Here is a 16,562-nt window from a genome sequence, read left to right as displayed (position 1 = left end):
CTTGCTTTTTTGATGATCCAGCGGATATTGGCAATTTGATCTCTGGTTCCTCTGCCTTTTCTAAAACCAGCTTGAACATCTGGAAGTTCACGGTTCACGTATTGCTGAGGCCTGGCTTGGAGAATTTTGAGCATTACTTTACTAGCATGTGAGATGAGTGCAATTGTGCGGTAGTGTGAGCATTCTTTGGCATTGCCTTTCTTTGGGATTGGAACGAAAACTGACCTTTTCCAGTCCTGTGGCCACTGCTGAAGCCTTGGGAGGTGATAAATTCTAATTTTGAGAGTTTTCGAAAGAGGGAGTGTTCTGGATTATCCTGGGTATTTATATATATAATATATATAAATATAAAAATATTTCAAATATATATAATATATATATTTATATATAAATATTCATATATAATATATAAATATATTTAATATATATTTAAATTTACATCTACTTTATATATTATATTTATATATATATTTTATATATTATTATATAAAAAATATATATATGTACTATATATAATTATTATATAATTTAATTTATATAATATACAATTAAATAATATATATTAATTAATATATAAAATATATATTTATATAATGTATATATTTAATATAATATATAATTTATATATATTTTATATGTATAATATACTTACAATATATTATATTGTATATTATATATTATATATATTTAGTATATATATTATTATATATTATATATTATATTTATATATAATATATAATATATAATATATAATAATATATAATATATATGCAAATATATATTATATATTTATTATATATATTTATTATATATTGTATTAGATTATAATATATTATATATTATATATTATATAGATATTATAATATACTTTTAAAATATATATATTATATATAATACATATAATATATAATAATATAATACAATATATTTTATATGTGTATTATATATATTTATTATATATTGTATTATATCATATATATACAATACATATATTGTATTATATCATATATATTGTATCATTATATATTATATTATATGATAATATTATGTATATTATATTATATTATATATTGTATTATATATTATATATACTATATATTGTATTATTATAATATTATATATAATCATATAGTATATATTACATATTAATATATATAATATATATTATATTATATAATTATATATAATAAGATATTATATATTATATTATATATAATTATATATAATAAGATATTATATATTATATAAATATTATATTATATTATATATAAATAGATAATTATTATAGATAACATAGTATAATATAATGTTTATATAATATATATTTATAATATATAATATAATACAATAATATGTATTATATATAATTATATATAATACATATTATACTATATATTATAGATGATATATTATTGTATATTATATATAATATATATAATATTTATATTATTATATATATAATATATTAACCAGACCTTACATATATATAATATAATTTAATTTATATAATTTAATATATAATATATATATATCTGTGGCAGAATCTCACAGTGTCCAGTGTGCAACCCCTGGTAAACCCGACAGTGCCAACAGGCTGAGGGTGATTTGTAGGCTCTCCCCTGCCCTCCCTGCCCTGCCCTCCACGAGCCCAGTCCCTGCGCCTGGCTCAGCCCACGAGACTGCCCAGGAGGGTCTGGAAGGCAGAGCGGCCACGCTGTCTCACAGGAACCCTCTGGGCAGCCCGTCTGTGGGCCCGTAGCACCCGCTGGCGATGCCCCTTCCTCCCCTGGGTTTCTGCAGGCGGCTTCCCTGAACTGACACTCAGTGTTTAATGTCTCTTCTCCACAGTCCTGGGCTTTGCTCGATCCCTAGGGGAAGTGGCAACATCACCTTTGTACTGGAGGCTCGGCCAAGAGTTTCTGGATTGGCACTTTTCTCTTCCACTTTCCTGCTCTGCCATCCCCCTAATGGACATTTCCTTGGCAGCTGGGATGAGAGCTGGCGAGCAGGAGTGATGGCACAGCTCCTGGTTTGGAGTGGGTGTCCCCCAGACAGGAGAAGAATTGGAGTCAAGAACCTTCTCTCCCTGCAGAGACACATCAAGTCTTCCTTCTCTTTTCCTCCGTGGTGGATACTTATTTCAGAGGGGCAACGGTGCCAGTGGCAACCCTCAGCGTGGACCTATCTCCTTGTCCGTGGGAGTTCCCCCCACCCTCCTGAAATGTCCCCCACTCTCCCTACCTGGCCTGCACCATGAGGGCAACGGGTAGCCAAGATGCCCATTCTAATGGCTGATGCTCTTGGTGGCGGTAGAGTCCAGCCTTGGTTTAAAGATAAGGTAGACGCCATAGAATGGGATATCAGTCAACATTTTTAAAAAAAAGAAGGAAATTCTGACACGTGGTACAACAGGATGGACTTGAGGGCACTGTGTTAAGTGAAATAAGCCAGTCACAAAGGACAAATACTCTACGATTCCACTTATATGAAGTACCTAGAGTCGTTAAGTTCACAGACAAAGAAAACAGGATGATAATCGTCAGGAGCTGAGGGGCAGGAGAAAATGGAGAATTAGTGTTTAAAGCGTACTTAAAATTTTACAAGATGAAAAGAGTTCTGGAGAGAGATGGTGGTGATGGTTGCCCAACAATATGAGTGTATTAAAATATCACTGAAAGGTACATTTGAAAATGGTTAATTGGTACATTTCCTAATAGGTATATTTTCACTATAATAATGAAAAGAGCTAAGTTAAAACCCGGCAGAGTGATGTGCCCAAGGTAAATCAGTCACTAGGAAAGTAAAAGTGAAAGCCGCTCAGCCGTGTCTGACTCTCTGCAACCTCATGGACTCTACAGTCCATGGAATTCTCTAGGCCAGAATACTAGAGTGGGTAGCTGTTCCCTTCTCCAGGGGATCTTCCCAACCCAGGGATCAAACCCAGGTCTCCCGCATTGCAAGCGGATTGTTGTAGAGGCATTCTTTACCAGCTGAGCCACAAGGGAAGGCCAAGAATACTGCAGTGGGTAGCCTCTCCCTTCTCCAGCGGATCTTCCCGATCCAGGAATCAAACCACTAGGAGGTGGAGCCTAAACTTGAACCCCTAAGAGGTGAGGGTAGGCTGTTCCTCAAAGGAAAGCCAGAGTGATGCTTTCAGGAGGAGAAAAAATGAATGTTAAGCAAGTGAAAATACCAGATGGCCTCTACAGGTAGCAAGAGCTGAGGTTGCAAAGAGAAGCTCTCCTTTAATTCACACCGCTGTGCCCTCCCCCAACTTTCTCAGTGCCCCCCTCCCCCTCCAGTCTCCCCATCCTGTTCCGACAAGATGTACTCATTCGCACCTCCTTGGTTTCTCTCTCCCAGCCTCCTTGGATGCTGGGCGTAATCTGGTCCCCATCAGAGGTGCCAGCAACACCTTCTGGCAACATAGCATCTGCCAGCTGCCAGCACCCCCCACTCCAGCAGTGGCGACTTTATTTGAGTTAATGGGGGCTGGGGGCTGGGGGCACGAGTGTCTCAGGCTGACCCCACCTCCTGTCGGTGAGATCCTTGACCATCCAGGGGAGCACGTAACTGTCTGGCCCAAGCCGACCCTAATCAGATTTTTGAGCACAATCCCAGAAGTCTCTTGCTGGCTCTGCTGCTATGCCAGCGCCAAATATAGAACAGGCCCAACCACCCCACCCCTTAATTCTGTAATTTGCTCGAAATCAGAAGATAACGCCAGCCTGGGGAGATTTAATTTATGATAACTGAGCCCCGCCCCCTGGGTTTGGTCCAAGATGATGCCAATGTAGAGAAGCACGCCTGTGGTTTCGGCCCGCTTCCCTACACCGTCTTCCCTTTTTAGCCCCTGATTCCCGGCCCTGAAAGTGTCTACTGCTGCAGCCTCTCTCCCCTCCCCCTCCAAGTCCTTGGAACACTCATTCAGTGTGGAGGAAATGGGCCGTTTACTTACTCATTCACCCTTCAGATGATTACTGGGCTCGTACTATGTGTGCAGACACGGTAAGGTCCTGGGGACAGACAGGACGTTGTCACAGACAGGCCCTGGTGGCCCAGGGCTGCTCAGAGATTACAGCCCGGTAAGGGAGGGGAGGCGGTGACCCCCTCTCGGGAGGATACGGGGTCTTCAGTAACAAGCCTCGCAGTGAAGCAGAGCCGAGAATGATATTGTCATTATTTTGTTGCTGTTGTTCAGTCACTAAGTCATGTCCGGCTCTTTGTGACCCCATGGACTGCAGCACGCCAGGCTTCCCTGTCCCTCACCATCTCCTGAAGTTTACCCAAGTTCACATCCATTGCATCGGTGATGCCATCCAACCGTCTCATCCTCTGTCACCTTCTCTTTCTGCCCTCAATCTTTCCCAGCATCAGGGGCTTTTCCAATCAGTTGGCTGTTTGCATCAGGTGGCCTAAGTATTGGAGCTTCAGCTTCAGCACCAGTCCCTTGGGAGGATACGGGGTCTTCAGTGACAAGCCTCACGGTGAAGCAGAGCTGAGAAGGATGCTGTCACTATTAGGGAAGCAGGAGAGACTTGGGGAGAAGTAGAGGGCTGCCCGATGTGAACAACTGGACGCGCAGGGCTGGGATTCCAGCCCTCAGCCTCCTCAAGAGCTCTGGCCCCTTGACCGTGGCCACGGGCCCCTGTCCTGTCCAGAAAGCTAGATTTGGAAATGGGTTTTTCTCCCAGGGGAGATGTGAACACATGAGTGCCTCAGACCTTCCTTATCTGCCTCCTCCCCACTTCCTGGAATAGCTGCTATTCCGTCACGCAACAAAAATGGCAGCAGCACCTGCTAACACAGGACAAGGCCAGACGCTGGGGACAGCGGTGAGCCAGAGTGACCGGGCAGAGAGAACCTCCAGGGCTTCTCAGTGAATGTCAGATGATCCCTGGCCGCATTGAAGGAAAAGTTCAAGGGCTGTGAGAAGTGGTAACAGAGCAAACTGACTCCTGTGGGAGGCAAAGGTGAGGACCGAAGTGAGTGCTTGCAGGAGAGTTTGAATTACGTTGGGGAGAAGGGGGAGCAGGGGTGGGAATGACCTTCCTCCTGGCCAGGGGGCCCTGCAAGGGTGAGGTCTGGAGGCCTGAGAGCGGGGTTTGAGCAATAAGGGCCAGTGAGACTGAATGAAGCTGGGAGGTTGGTGTATCTGGCCCTTGGCCCTTGGACTTCCCTGGGGAGCAACGAGAGCCCCTTCGAAGGGGCAACTCCTGGGCAGGGCATCTGAGGCTGCCCTGCCAACCCAGCTCCCCGCCTGCACTCAGGAGACCCACTTATACTTGGGTGTTAAGTAAACAAAGAGTAATTTTGTAGGATAAGTAAGTCCTGGCTTCTCCATACTTACTATAAAAAAACTATTTGCAGTTTATCTGAAATTTCAATTTAACTGGGTATCCCGTTGGGTGTTTTGTTTCTTTGCTAAACATAACAGCCCTCAGAGGGAAGACGGAGAAGATGCCTGCTCCTCCGTCACCTCTCAGATGGGTGAGCTAGACCTCACCTGCCTGCCCTCACCTGCACCTTTGGCTCTGTCTCCCCCACCTTCATCCTGCTTCTGGGGGCTCCCACTGGGGGACCCCTGGGGAGGAGGAGGCAGGACAGACGGATGGTCTCCTGAGGTCACAGTCAGGAGCAGGGAGAGAGCTAGGACCTGCCGGTTTGTGTCCTGTGGGCCAGTCTCACCCCCGAGCCTTTGTACCTGCCATTCCCTCTGCCCGGCAGGCCATCCTCGCCTCCCCTGCTGCCTGAGGTCCAGTCTGTCACCAGCTCAGAAGAATCTTTTCTGACCTCCTCATCCATCCCAGCACAGGAGGCTCTGATGACAATGGTGAGGTCAGTTACCCCTTGCCCAGCACTGACCATGTTGGACCTTCATGTGTTCTTCTCGTGTCTCCTGGGGAGCAGGCTCCTTCCTCCTTTACTACACAGATGAGAAAACTGACGCTCAGAGAAGTGAGATAACAAGATGCAAACCTGGGCTGTGAGGTCTGGGGACACCCTCCCCCACACTCCGAGGGAACCAGGACAGCACGAACTTCAGCAGCAGGGGCTGTTTAGGACAGCAGCATTTTCTGGCCAGAGACCCCTGGTTGCCCTCCCCACCTTTCTCTTTCCAATTATAAACCTGCTTCCTGCTCAAACCAGCAGGAAGCCAGGTTTCCTGTTTCCTTTTTAAAACCCAGCTAGATTTTTCTTTGACCCCTGATTCCTGAAGCTGGACGAGCAGAAATGCATGAAGAATTCTTGACTGAACAAAATGGCAAGTCTGCTGTCTCCCGAGCTTGCGGCGTCTTTCTTTTGTTGTCATAGAGAGCGATTTCATGATGCTTAGCCTGTGATTCACACGCCCGGAGTGGGGAGTGGGGTGCGGGGAGATCTCAGCCCTCTCTCCCCAGCCGTAGCAGCAGCTTAGCGGCCTCTGCCTTAGGTCACATGCTGTCTTGGCCTCTGCTAAATGCCACCTAGAGCTGAACCTCTCGAATACTCTGGGATTAATCAGGTTGATTAGTTTTTAATCAGTTCCCCGTTGCCAACAATCCACCAGGGAGCGGAGTGGTGTTAGGCAGGGGAAGGAAGTCTGCTTCAGTGGACAGGGACTTGCTGTGTGTGATTTGTGGAACGCCTGCCCTCTCTGAGCCTCATTCATGTAAACTGGAGAGAGAGCATATAATTCTATGGTAATAGAGGAACTCATTGATGAGGTGTTTTTGTGTATATCCCACAAGGGCTCCAGTACTCTTGCCTGGAAAATCCCATGGACGGCGGAGCCTGGTAGGCTACAGTCCATGGGGTTGCTGAGAGTCGGACTCGACTGAACGACTTCACTTTCACTTTTCACTTTCATGCATTGGAGAAGGAAATGGCAACCCACTCCAGTGTTCTTGCCTGGAGAATCCCAGGGACGGAGGAGCCTGGTGGGCTTCCGTTTATGGTGTCACACAGAGTCGGCCATGACTGAAGTGACTAAGCGGCAGCAGCACGTGGGCTAGAAAATGTTTTAGGCCCTGGGATCTATCTACAGATGAAAGGGACAAGCTTTCCCCCCACCCCCAAGTACTTGTATTCTTCAGGAGGAGACAGAGATTATGGACCTGCACTGCCCACTGTGCAGCCACTGGCCCGTGTGGCTATTTAAATCTAGAGTAATTAGAATCAAAGAAAATGGCCAATTCCATTCCTCTGTCATCATGATCACATTTCTAGTGCTCAGTCGCCATAGGCGGCCCGTGGCTGTGTAATGAGCTGTGCGGATTATAGCACATGTCTACCCAGCAGGAAGTTACTGGACAACACTTCTGGAGACTAATAGAACACATGACCTCAGAGAGAGTGATGGCAAGTGAAACCGGGGAAGGGGGCAGACATGGACAAAGTGATGCTTTTTTTTAGAAAGAAGGAAATATTTGAGCAAATATGAGAGTTGTGAGGGAATGCTTCCTGTAGAAATCTGGAGGGTGACTGTTCATGGTAGAGGAAACAGCAAGTGCAAAGGCCCTGAGGAAGGGGCACAGCTGGGCCTCTGCGAGGAAGGGAGGCCAGCATGGCTATAGTGGATGAACCTGTGAGCTCCCCCAGTAGTGAACAGGGTGTGCAAGCATGCGTGCTCAGTCACTTCAGTCGTGTCCGACTCTTTGCGACCCTATGGACTGTAGCCCACCAGGCTCCTCTGTCCATGGAATTCTCCAGGCAAGAATACTGGAGTGGGTTGCCATGCCCTCCTCCAGCGTCCCAACCCAGGGATCGAACCTGAGTCTCCTATGTCTCCTGCATTGCAGGTGGATTCTTTACCCACTGAGCCACCTGGGAAGCGCAATGAGCCGGGGCAGCATTGCAATTCCATGTCAACCCTATTGCTCCAGGAGACATCTCTTTCCTGGGACAGTCCTTTTTTTCCTTTTTCTCTAAGTGTCTGGGAGTGGTGACAACTCTGTTCCCTCTGCCTGTTCTGAATCTGGAGACTCACAGAACCTCAGAGCAGGAAGGGCCTGCAAGATAATCGTTCAGAGTCATGCACTCACTCACCTGGGGATGGGAAGACTGAGACCAGAAAGGTGAGTCTGGACTAGAATGCGGTCTCCAGCTGCCTCTTCTGAATCACATGGTCTGGAAGCCGTTCTCTTTCGCCATCTCAGAACTGACACTGGTGCAGCTCAGAGTGAGTTTCCCCAGGGCAGCAGCATCAGAACCACTCAAGCATGGCAGGAATGTGGTCCCTGGGCCTGGGGCCTGGCAATCTGTGCTCCACCAAGCCCGCCAAATGATTCTGGGGCTGCCAAAGTTTGACATCCAGAAACTCTGGGCTGGCCTTCTTTGCACATTCTTCCCTCCAAATCAGCTGAATTGTTCTAAAATACACAATCCACCTACAATCACTACACTTTGCTGCCCCAAATCTTCAATAGCATCTGGAATCAGATAGCTCTGGGCATCCCTTCAAATCCTTTTGGTCTCATCGCTCACTCCAGCTTACAGCTGTGATGCTCTGCTCCATGCGGATTTTGTTTGTTTGTTTTTCATACAGGTTTTTACCCACTTTGTGCAGGAGCGGTCAGCCTCTCCTCAATCCTGCCTGCCCACTCTGATCCTTCCTGGGGCCTGGGCCATTGTGGCCCCAACCAGCCCGTAAGTGTGAGTGATCCTGGCCAGTGGGGGACAGAGCCTAAGAATGAATGCTTTCTACTTTCTTCCTGGGCTGAGTGCTCCTGGAAGCCCCTTGAGACAGAGCAGCTCAGCTTGGAGCCCCCATCCCAGCACGCTGACCAAGTCCCTGGATCACACTCTCTAAGTAATCACACTTAAGACTTTGTCATAGGCTCTGCTTTCTGGAGACCCCAGACTAAGACATGCCCTTTATCTACCCACATTTAGCCAGGAGATGTTCACGTCCTATAAGGCTAGACTCTAGAACGGAGGTTACACCCTGAACAAGACAACCCCTGCCCTCCAAGGGCCCTAATAACCAGTGTATCACGAGACTGGGGAGATAGGGCACTTCCAGGAGGCCTCCTTCCTTGCCTTAGAAGTGGAGTGATGGTGATATGAAATCACATCCACGCTTTCTGGGAAAGGAGAGTTCCCCTCCTGTGTCCCTCTTTTCTTAGACTTGTTCATTCTTCCTGCGTTAGATGGCCACCTCTCAGTCCCTGCTCCCCTCACCCAAACCCAGTGATATCTAGATCCCCCAGAACCTCTGTGTCCCGACACAGATTGTTACCAGCTACCGAGCCTTTCCTTCAGCTGGCCTCTGTGTGTAATGGTTGACAGAGTGGATTTGGGAACATGACTCCTTGGCTTTGCATCCTGGCCCCACCACCTATATCACCTGTGCAACTTTGGGCAATCTGTGACCCAGCATCCTCATTTGGAAAGTGGGGGCAAGAGCATCTCCCCCACAGAACTGTTACGGAAGCAACATTAATATGTTAATACGCACATATATGTACTGCTTAGAGCCACACAGGCACACAGGCAGTGCTATACAAGGGTGGCTATTATAACTGTTAAGTCTTTATTCTCATCACAACCCTATGATCTAAACATTATCACCTAATTGTTCAGATGGAAAGCTGGAGTTCAGAGAGGTTAAGTGATGCCAGTGTGCCCACGGTCACACAGCTGCTCAGAGGTGGAGCTGGCACTTGAACTCCATCTGTCCCAGTCCAGAGTCCTTGGCACCCAGGGGCTGTTTTCTGGTGCTCTGGGGCCGAGCTGCAGCGTTAAACCTTTCTTCCACCTTGAAGGGAGAACTGCTCCCTGCTTGAGCCCCCCACCTGTGGATGGGCTTTGATTATTTAATGGAGGGAGACCATCCAAGGGGAATAAAGGGTTTCCAGAGGCCCTGGGAGTACCAACCAGCCCCCACACCTCAAAACCTTGTTCCCTTTTCTCCTGATTCAATCTTTGTCCCCCGGTATCAGCTGTAACTGTGTGGTGATGTCTGGGCTGCTTGGATCAGAGAAAGGATTTTGTTCATAACAGTATTTCCAAGACTGCCTTCCAAGGAAAACTTACACCTTCGGAGGCCCAGTGGAGTTAAACCAAGAACAGCTCTGGGGTTTAAAACGTCTAGAAAATATTGGGTTAAATAAAGTCAAAAGATCTTGGGTCCCTTTCCCACCCAGGATGTCTGAGGACCTTTAACATGTCAGTGTGGGCTGGGACTCTCCAAAGGGGACTGTAGCCTACATGTTTCCCAAACAGTTACCCGAGGAACCCTCTTTCCTGAAGACGACCTTTGAGATTTGCCAAACTAGCTTTGGGCACAACTGCTGTAGAGTTTGGCACACTCTACCCTCTTCCAGAAGGACAGATTACCACAGCCAGATGGGGGCTTCCCTGATCCGGCTGCTCCTGCCTGGGGAGTCTGTTCCCTACTCTTGGGAGAAAGTGTGAGTCACCCGTCTTGGGCTTTGGGTGCCGGTGGTGGGGTGCAGAAACAGTGTGCTCAGCGGGAAGGCAAGGGCTTTCTGTGTCTTAGAAAGTGCACGCCACCTCCAAGGCCAGGCCCAGTGGTGGCTAAGGTTCTGCCACGATGCCTTGTTTATTACAGCTATGCTGATTACTAAAGTGGAAATTCCTCCATACCTATTAGTTAAAAGCTGCTGCTCTGAGCCCTCGAGTTCCCTCACCCGCTCTGCTGTCCCAGCCACTACAGCCTCTCTTGTGGGACCCTCTGCACCTTCCCATGATCTGGCAGCCAAGGGGTTACTGCTTGGTGCAGCCTGGGGCCCCTGGGGCTCCTCCCAGCCTCCAGCAGGCCTGGGCCTATTCCAGCTGGTCACAGCTCTGCTGTGGTTTCGTTTTATTTTTTTGTTCAGCTGCTCAGTCATGTCCTACTCTTTGCAACCTCATGGACTACAGCACGCCAGGCTTCCCTGTCCTTCACTATCTCCTGGAGCTTACTCAAACCCATGTCCAGTGAGTCAGTGATGCCATCCAACCATCTCATTCTCTGTCATCCCTTTCTCCTCCTGCCTTCTATTCTTCCCAGCATCAGGGTCCATACCAGTTGATATAACTATAATATCATCCTTGCTGTCAACTTTTAGTACCCATTAGATGCTCTAATGTCAGAAGACATGAGCAGATGAAGAACATAGGAACAATGGTATACAAGAGGAGAAAGAGCACAGACTTGGGACTTCAGATCTTTCAACCTCTCTCTCTGCTATCCCTAGCTGTGTACCCTGGGGAGGTTGTTCTCTCTCCCTGAGACTGTGTTCTCATCTGCAGGCCAAGTGTTATGAGGGTGAAGGAGACCCATGGCCAGCACAGGGCCTGAGCCACAAAGAATGTTAGTGGCTTCTTCCTTCTGCTTTGTGCCCAGTGCAAGATGCTGGTGGGTGGCTGATGCCTGGAGTGATGATGCACCCAAGTGTCTTTTGCCCAGAGCACCCTCCTTATTAAGGGAGCTGTTCCATAGTCACATCTAATTACCCTCTAACTGCCTGCTTCCCACTGGGCCTTGCCTGGGCAGGAGCTGGTGTTTAATTGGAGCCACTCCATTGTCCTGGCAGGACTTCATTCCTGCTAGGGGAGGCAGTCTGGGTGGGAGGCTGGCTCTGCCTGGCTCCTGCAGGCTGCTTCCAGCTGAGGGGTAGGGGCAGCAAAGGTGAGTATGGTTTCCTCTCAGTTACTGCTCCCAGTGAGAGCAGGAACCAGGATGGGGAAGACTGTTGGCTGAGCTCATGCCGTTGGAGGTTCTGTGTAGTTTATTTCTCCGTTAAAGCCATCTGGATAATGTCTAGGGGTGCTTGCTTGGAGCCCAACAGACTTGGGTTGAATCCTTCCTCTCTGTTTACCAGCTTTGAGTTTAAAATCTTCATCTGAGCCTCAGTTTTCCCATCTGAAGAATGGGAATGTATGGAGGAAAGGACAGAAGGACATAAAGGGTTTCACACCAAGCCCAGGGCACACATGCTTCTGTTGAGGCTATTGGTACAGGTTCACACTTCTGATTCCAACCCACCCACCAGGTCTGAAGGCCTCAGGCTGGACACTTTCACATCTCACATCTCACTGAATGCTCACAACAACTCAGTGGGACTAATTTGATTTTTTTCATTGAAAGGGAGACTGAGATTCAGAAAGTTAAAGTGACTTACTCAAGATCACCCAGCTGGTAAGCCGAAGAAGTCTAATTTCAATGTTCTTTCTACATCCACTCCTGACATTCATTCATAAATAAACATTTATTGGGTGCCTATTAGATCTAGCAAGGACTGGCCTCCAGACTTTGGGTCACATCCAGAGACCTTCATATTTGTAGCTTCATTCCCTACCCACTTCTTCCTGTGTGCCTCTACTATAGCGTTGAGATTCAATTTCCCAGTCTCTTTTACAGCTAGAGATGGCTCATATACGTATCTGACAATCTGGCAGGGGGAGTTAGGGCCAGCATTAGTGGGAGGTGGATTGATCTTTCAAGGAATCCTTGTAAAAATTTCCAAAAGCTTTGAAATCCTGGTAAAGAATTAAAGCTACATTAGTACATAGGTTAACGTCTACTCTCTTTCTGCCTTAAATAGAGACATGACTTCTGGAGTTGCTGCAGCCATCTTGTGACCATGAGACTTCAAACATAAGACTGAAAACCAACAAGCTAAGAATGTTCAAGAAGAAGGATGATAATTCTGGGTTCCTCAGCAATTCTGGCATTGCTGAGACCTGAACTACCACTCCAATCACCTACTGAAAGGTGAGAAGAACAAGCCTCTATTTGCTTAGGGGCTAAACTTTAGGCCAGTAGTTCTCAAGGTGTGGTACTTGCTTGAACGGCAGCATGGGCATTACATAAGAACTTATTAGGAAACCAAAATTTTGCCCTCCTTCCGTGATTCAGACCTTCTAAAGCAGAAACTCTGAGCAAACTGAATTTTTACAAGCCCTCTGGGTGATTCTGATGCACAGCAAAGTTTAGGAACCATTGACCTAAGCACCTCATTGATCTGGTACTTGTTTACTTGTATCTGAGAGTAAATCTCATTGACACTATCTCTCTGAGCTTTTGCTCAAAGACTTTTCCCTGCCTAGAATGCCCAATTTGCCCTTCTCTTCTAGGCTTTTCCATTAAATTAATTAATTTTGATAAGAGAAACCCAGAATGGCAGAAAATTTAGCTGCTACAATTTGGCAAGGTGCACGATTATTTTCTGGATTTGGTCTCAGCCGTCTCAGAGGGCTGGATATAAGCAAAAATCTATAAAATTGTGCCATTTAAGAAAATGTCTGGTTCCAGCTGGAAAACCTATAACTGGAGCTTGTCTCTCTTCCTTTTACATGAGATCAGAAGAGGTGATCAGCGTGCTCCAATATCTTCCCTTTCAGCTGCCACAAGTTCCCCCAGGTCTTCTCTCAGTGAGGTCTCGATCTGAGCCCACACAGTCCACAATGGGCTGCTTGGATGCTGGGCTGATGGTCCAAGAAGGCAAAGGCAGAAGCTGAAAGACCTTTTGAGACCTAGGCTCCAAAACCATACAACCTCACTTTGGCCAGATTCTATAGTCACAGGCCAGGCTATATTCAAAGGGATGGAGAAACAGGCTTTACCTCTGGCTGGGACATTCAGTGCCTCACGTTGCAAAGGGGCCAGTGTACTGGGATGGGAGGAAGGTATGGCCATTAAACCATTTACCACAGGCTCTTCCTTGTCTCTCACTTTGCTTTAATCTTACAGACAGCTTCATGTTTCTTCTGAGACATTATTGCAAATCCATTCTTGGTTTCAATTTTTCTGCGAGTCAGAGATTCTTTAGTTGCAAGGAATAGAAACGACTCAAAATAGCTCAAGGAAGCTGGGAAGAGTACAGATATCGTGGAAATGAAATGGATTTGGACCTGGCAGAACCCGGAGCTGGGAGGAACCAAGAAAGTACCTTTTTCTCGATTACTTTGTTTCCTCTCTCTTCTTTATCTATGTGATAATCCTTCTACAATTCTCCTTTTTCTGTCTACATACCCTGCATCCTTGTGGCTTCTTTTCTTCCCTGTCATTTTGGTCTCAGATATGCCAGCAAGAGTCTGCTGGTCTGTGGAGGAGAGAATGCAGAAGGCAGCTGGCAAGTTTGTGGTGTCCAGACTGGCCCCAATTCCACAGTCTGTTATAGACCCAGAATCCCAGTTAACTAGAGACTTCTTGTCTCTGAGCTCATATTTTTATGGAAAAAGGGTTCCCTGGCCCTGCAGTGGGCTGGCACCCTGGGATTAGTTTTCTACTCCTTGTCCCATCAGCTCATCGGCTGCAAACATCAAGGAAGACGTGGCACAAAAATGGCTTCCCAGGTACAGCCCTGCCCCTGGGCTGTGAGTGTGCTGTTCTTGGGGGCGGCAGGCTGTCAGAATTTAACTGAGACTTTCCTGGGGTGCTGGGACCCAGGGAGAACCCTCAGTGTGTCTCTCAGGACCACAGTACAAAGACAGCTTTGCTGATTGACCCAGCAACCCTCCCCATGAGGACCTTGTCTTCCAGGCTATCTCAGGGATTGCTTTTTTGCTCCCGCAAGGGTGAGCCATTACCTATTTGTGCTGTGGAGGTGCCCGAGGTCCAGCAGGTACCACGGGCTTACTAGTCCTGCATTGTATGAATTGTGTAACCATCGGTCGATCTTTCCGAGCTTCCATTTCTCCATCTGCAGGACGGGTGTGGGGTCCCTACCCACCACTTGGGAAGGCCAAAGGTAGCAAATGTTAAGTGTCTAATATATAGGCAGTCCCTATATCTCACGGAGTGTGGTTCTACTTATGGTTTTTCAACTTTATGACGGTATGAAAGCAATAGCATCCAGTAGAAACCATTCCTTAAATTTTTAATTTTGATCTTTTCCCAGGCTGTTAATATGTGGCACATAATCTCATGATGCTGGGCAGCCGCAGCCACAGCTCCCAATCAGCCACGTGGTCAGGAGGGTGAATAATCGATACGCTTACAGCCGTTCTGTACCCAGACAACCATTCTAGTTTTCATTTTCAATACAGCATTCAATCAGTTACAAGAGAGAGGCAACACTTCATGATAAAACAGGCTTTGTGTGTTAGATGATTTTGTCCAACTGTGGGCTGATGTAAGTATTCTGAGCATGCCTAAGGTAGACTGGACTAAGCCACGATCTTTGGTAGGTTATCTGTAAAACTGTATCTTTGATTTATGACATTCTCAATTTATATTGGGTTTATTGGGAGATAATCCAATTGTAAGATGAGGAAGATCTGTAGTGGATGGTATTGGAGATACTAAAAAGTGATGGCTGAGTAACAATAATGAACATACCTTACTAAGAAATGAACTCCTTTGGCTTGTGGGGTTTTTTTTTTAAGATTTATTCATTTCTTGGCTGTGGTGGGTCTTCGTTGCTGCACACAGGTTTTCTCTAGTTGCAGCGAATGGGGGCCACTCTTTAGCTGTGATGTGCAGGCCTCTCACTGCGGTGGAGCTACCCTTCAACTGCAGTGGCTTCTCTTGTTGGGGAGCATGGGATCTAGGCATACAAGCTGCAGTAGTTGCAGCGCTCGGGCTCTAGAGCACAAGCTGTGGCACAGGGCTTAGCTGCTCCATGGCATGTGGGATCTTCCCAGACCAGAGATGGAACCAGTGTCCCCTGCATTGATTGGCAGGCAGATTCCTAACCACTGGACCACCAGGGAAGTCCCAGCGTGTGAGTGTTACGGGGATGAATCTCTTACTGCTTGCAGAAGAGTAGGACCACCTTGGCCCTGGGGACATAATCAGTGGGTATGGTGCGACTCAGTTAAGTGACACCTTGGGTCTCCTTGATGCCGGGGGCAGGTGTGTGTGTGCATACGTGCAGATGTGTAGGCATGTGTGTGTGTGGACGGTAGGCCTCTGACGACCCACAGCTCCCAACTTCCCGGCTCTTAAACTTACACAGCTAGGAGTGCGAGCTTCTCTGCAGCAGGTTACAGCAATGTCTCTGAAGCTGGGCTCCCTCAGGGCCTTTCTGCTTCCTCCTGAGGTCAGTCAGGTCCCTGAGAGATCCAGGGCCCCGCAGCAAGGGGTAAGTCCTGGGACACGCTGGGTGGATTCTGGGACATATTGATGAATGTTGCAGACCCCTTTTTTTTCTTTCTCGACCTTCTTCCTTGTGGTCACAGCCTGCTTGGAGCAACCCTGTGGGAACATGGGGTCCGGGTCAGGTAAAATTCAGATTTAAGAAATCAGTTCCCAGGCAGCACACAGGGACTGAAGACCCAGGTCGGCTGTTGGCAGGACGGGGCAGGAAGTCGAGCCCGTTGCATGCTGGCTTTAGAGTTAGAGTGACTCAGACGACAGCTAGCCTCTGAGGTCTCCGTGAGATTGTCTTTATGGCCTTTGTCCTAAGACCTAGTGAAGTTCAAAGACTTCTCTACTTTTGCTAATTCCCAGCAAGAACAAAGACAGCAGAAAGGGGAGGGGCTCACCTGTCCTGGATGGTCTTCCTTCTGGGCCCGTGCTCCCTGGACATGCTGCCTCTGAACTGTGCCTCACTGATTCTGATGTGAAATTGGCTTCATTTCCAGAAGAGAAGCACCAAACATTTACATAAAATATTCATGAATGCAAT

The 16,562-nt window shown here is 47.0% G+C and overlaps 1 long non-coding RNA gene across 1 annotated transcript in view; it reads right to left on the bottom strand.

The window, feature by feature from the left end:
- The window catches only part of LOC145525601 (uncharacterized), a 26,948-nt gene extending 10,386 nt beyond the window's left edge, over nucleotides 1–16,562 (bottom strand). Inside the window, exons 1-2 of the long non-coding RNA XR_014068322.1 lie at nucleotides 16,420–16,562; nucleotides 15,887–16,129 (exon numbers count right to left, since the gene is read on the bottom strand). This is a non-coding gene — a long non-coding RNA (uncharacterized LOC145525601). The remainder of the gene's footprint in view (nucleotides 1–15,886; nucleotides 16,130–16,419) is intronic.

This window comes from Giraffa tippelskirchi, chromosome 11 (assembly GCF_054371585.1).
Source record: "Giraffa tippelskirchi isolate mGirTip1 chromosome 11, T2T-mGirTip1v1.2.pri, whole genome shotgun sequence".
Taxonomy (NCBI): Eukaryota; Metazoa; Chordata; class Mammalia; order Artiodactyla; family Giraffidae; genus Giraffa; species Giraffa tippelskirchi.
The sequence above is the reverse complement of the archived record's forward strand: the minus strand, read 5'-3'. Positions and strand labels throughout refer to the sequence as shown.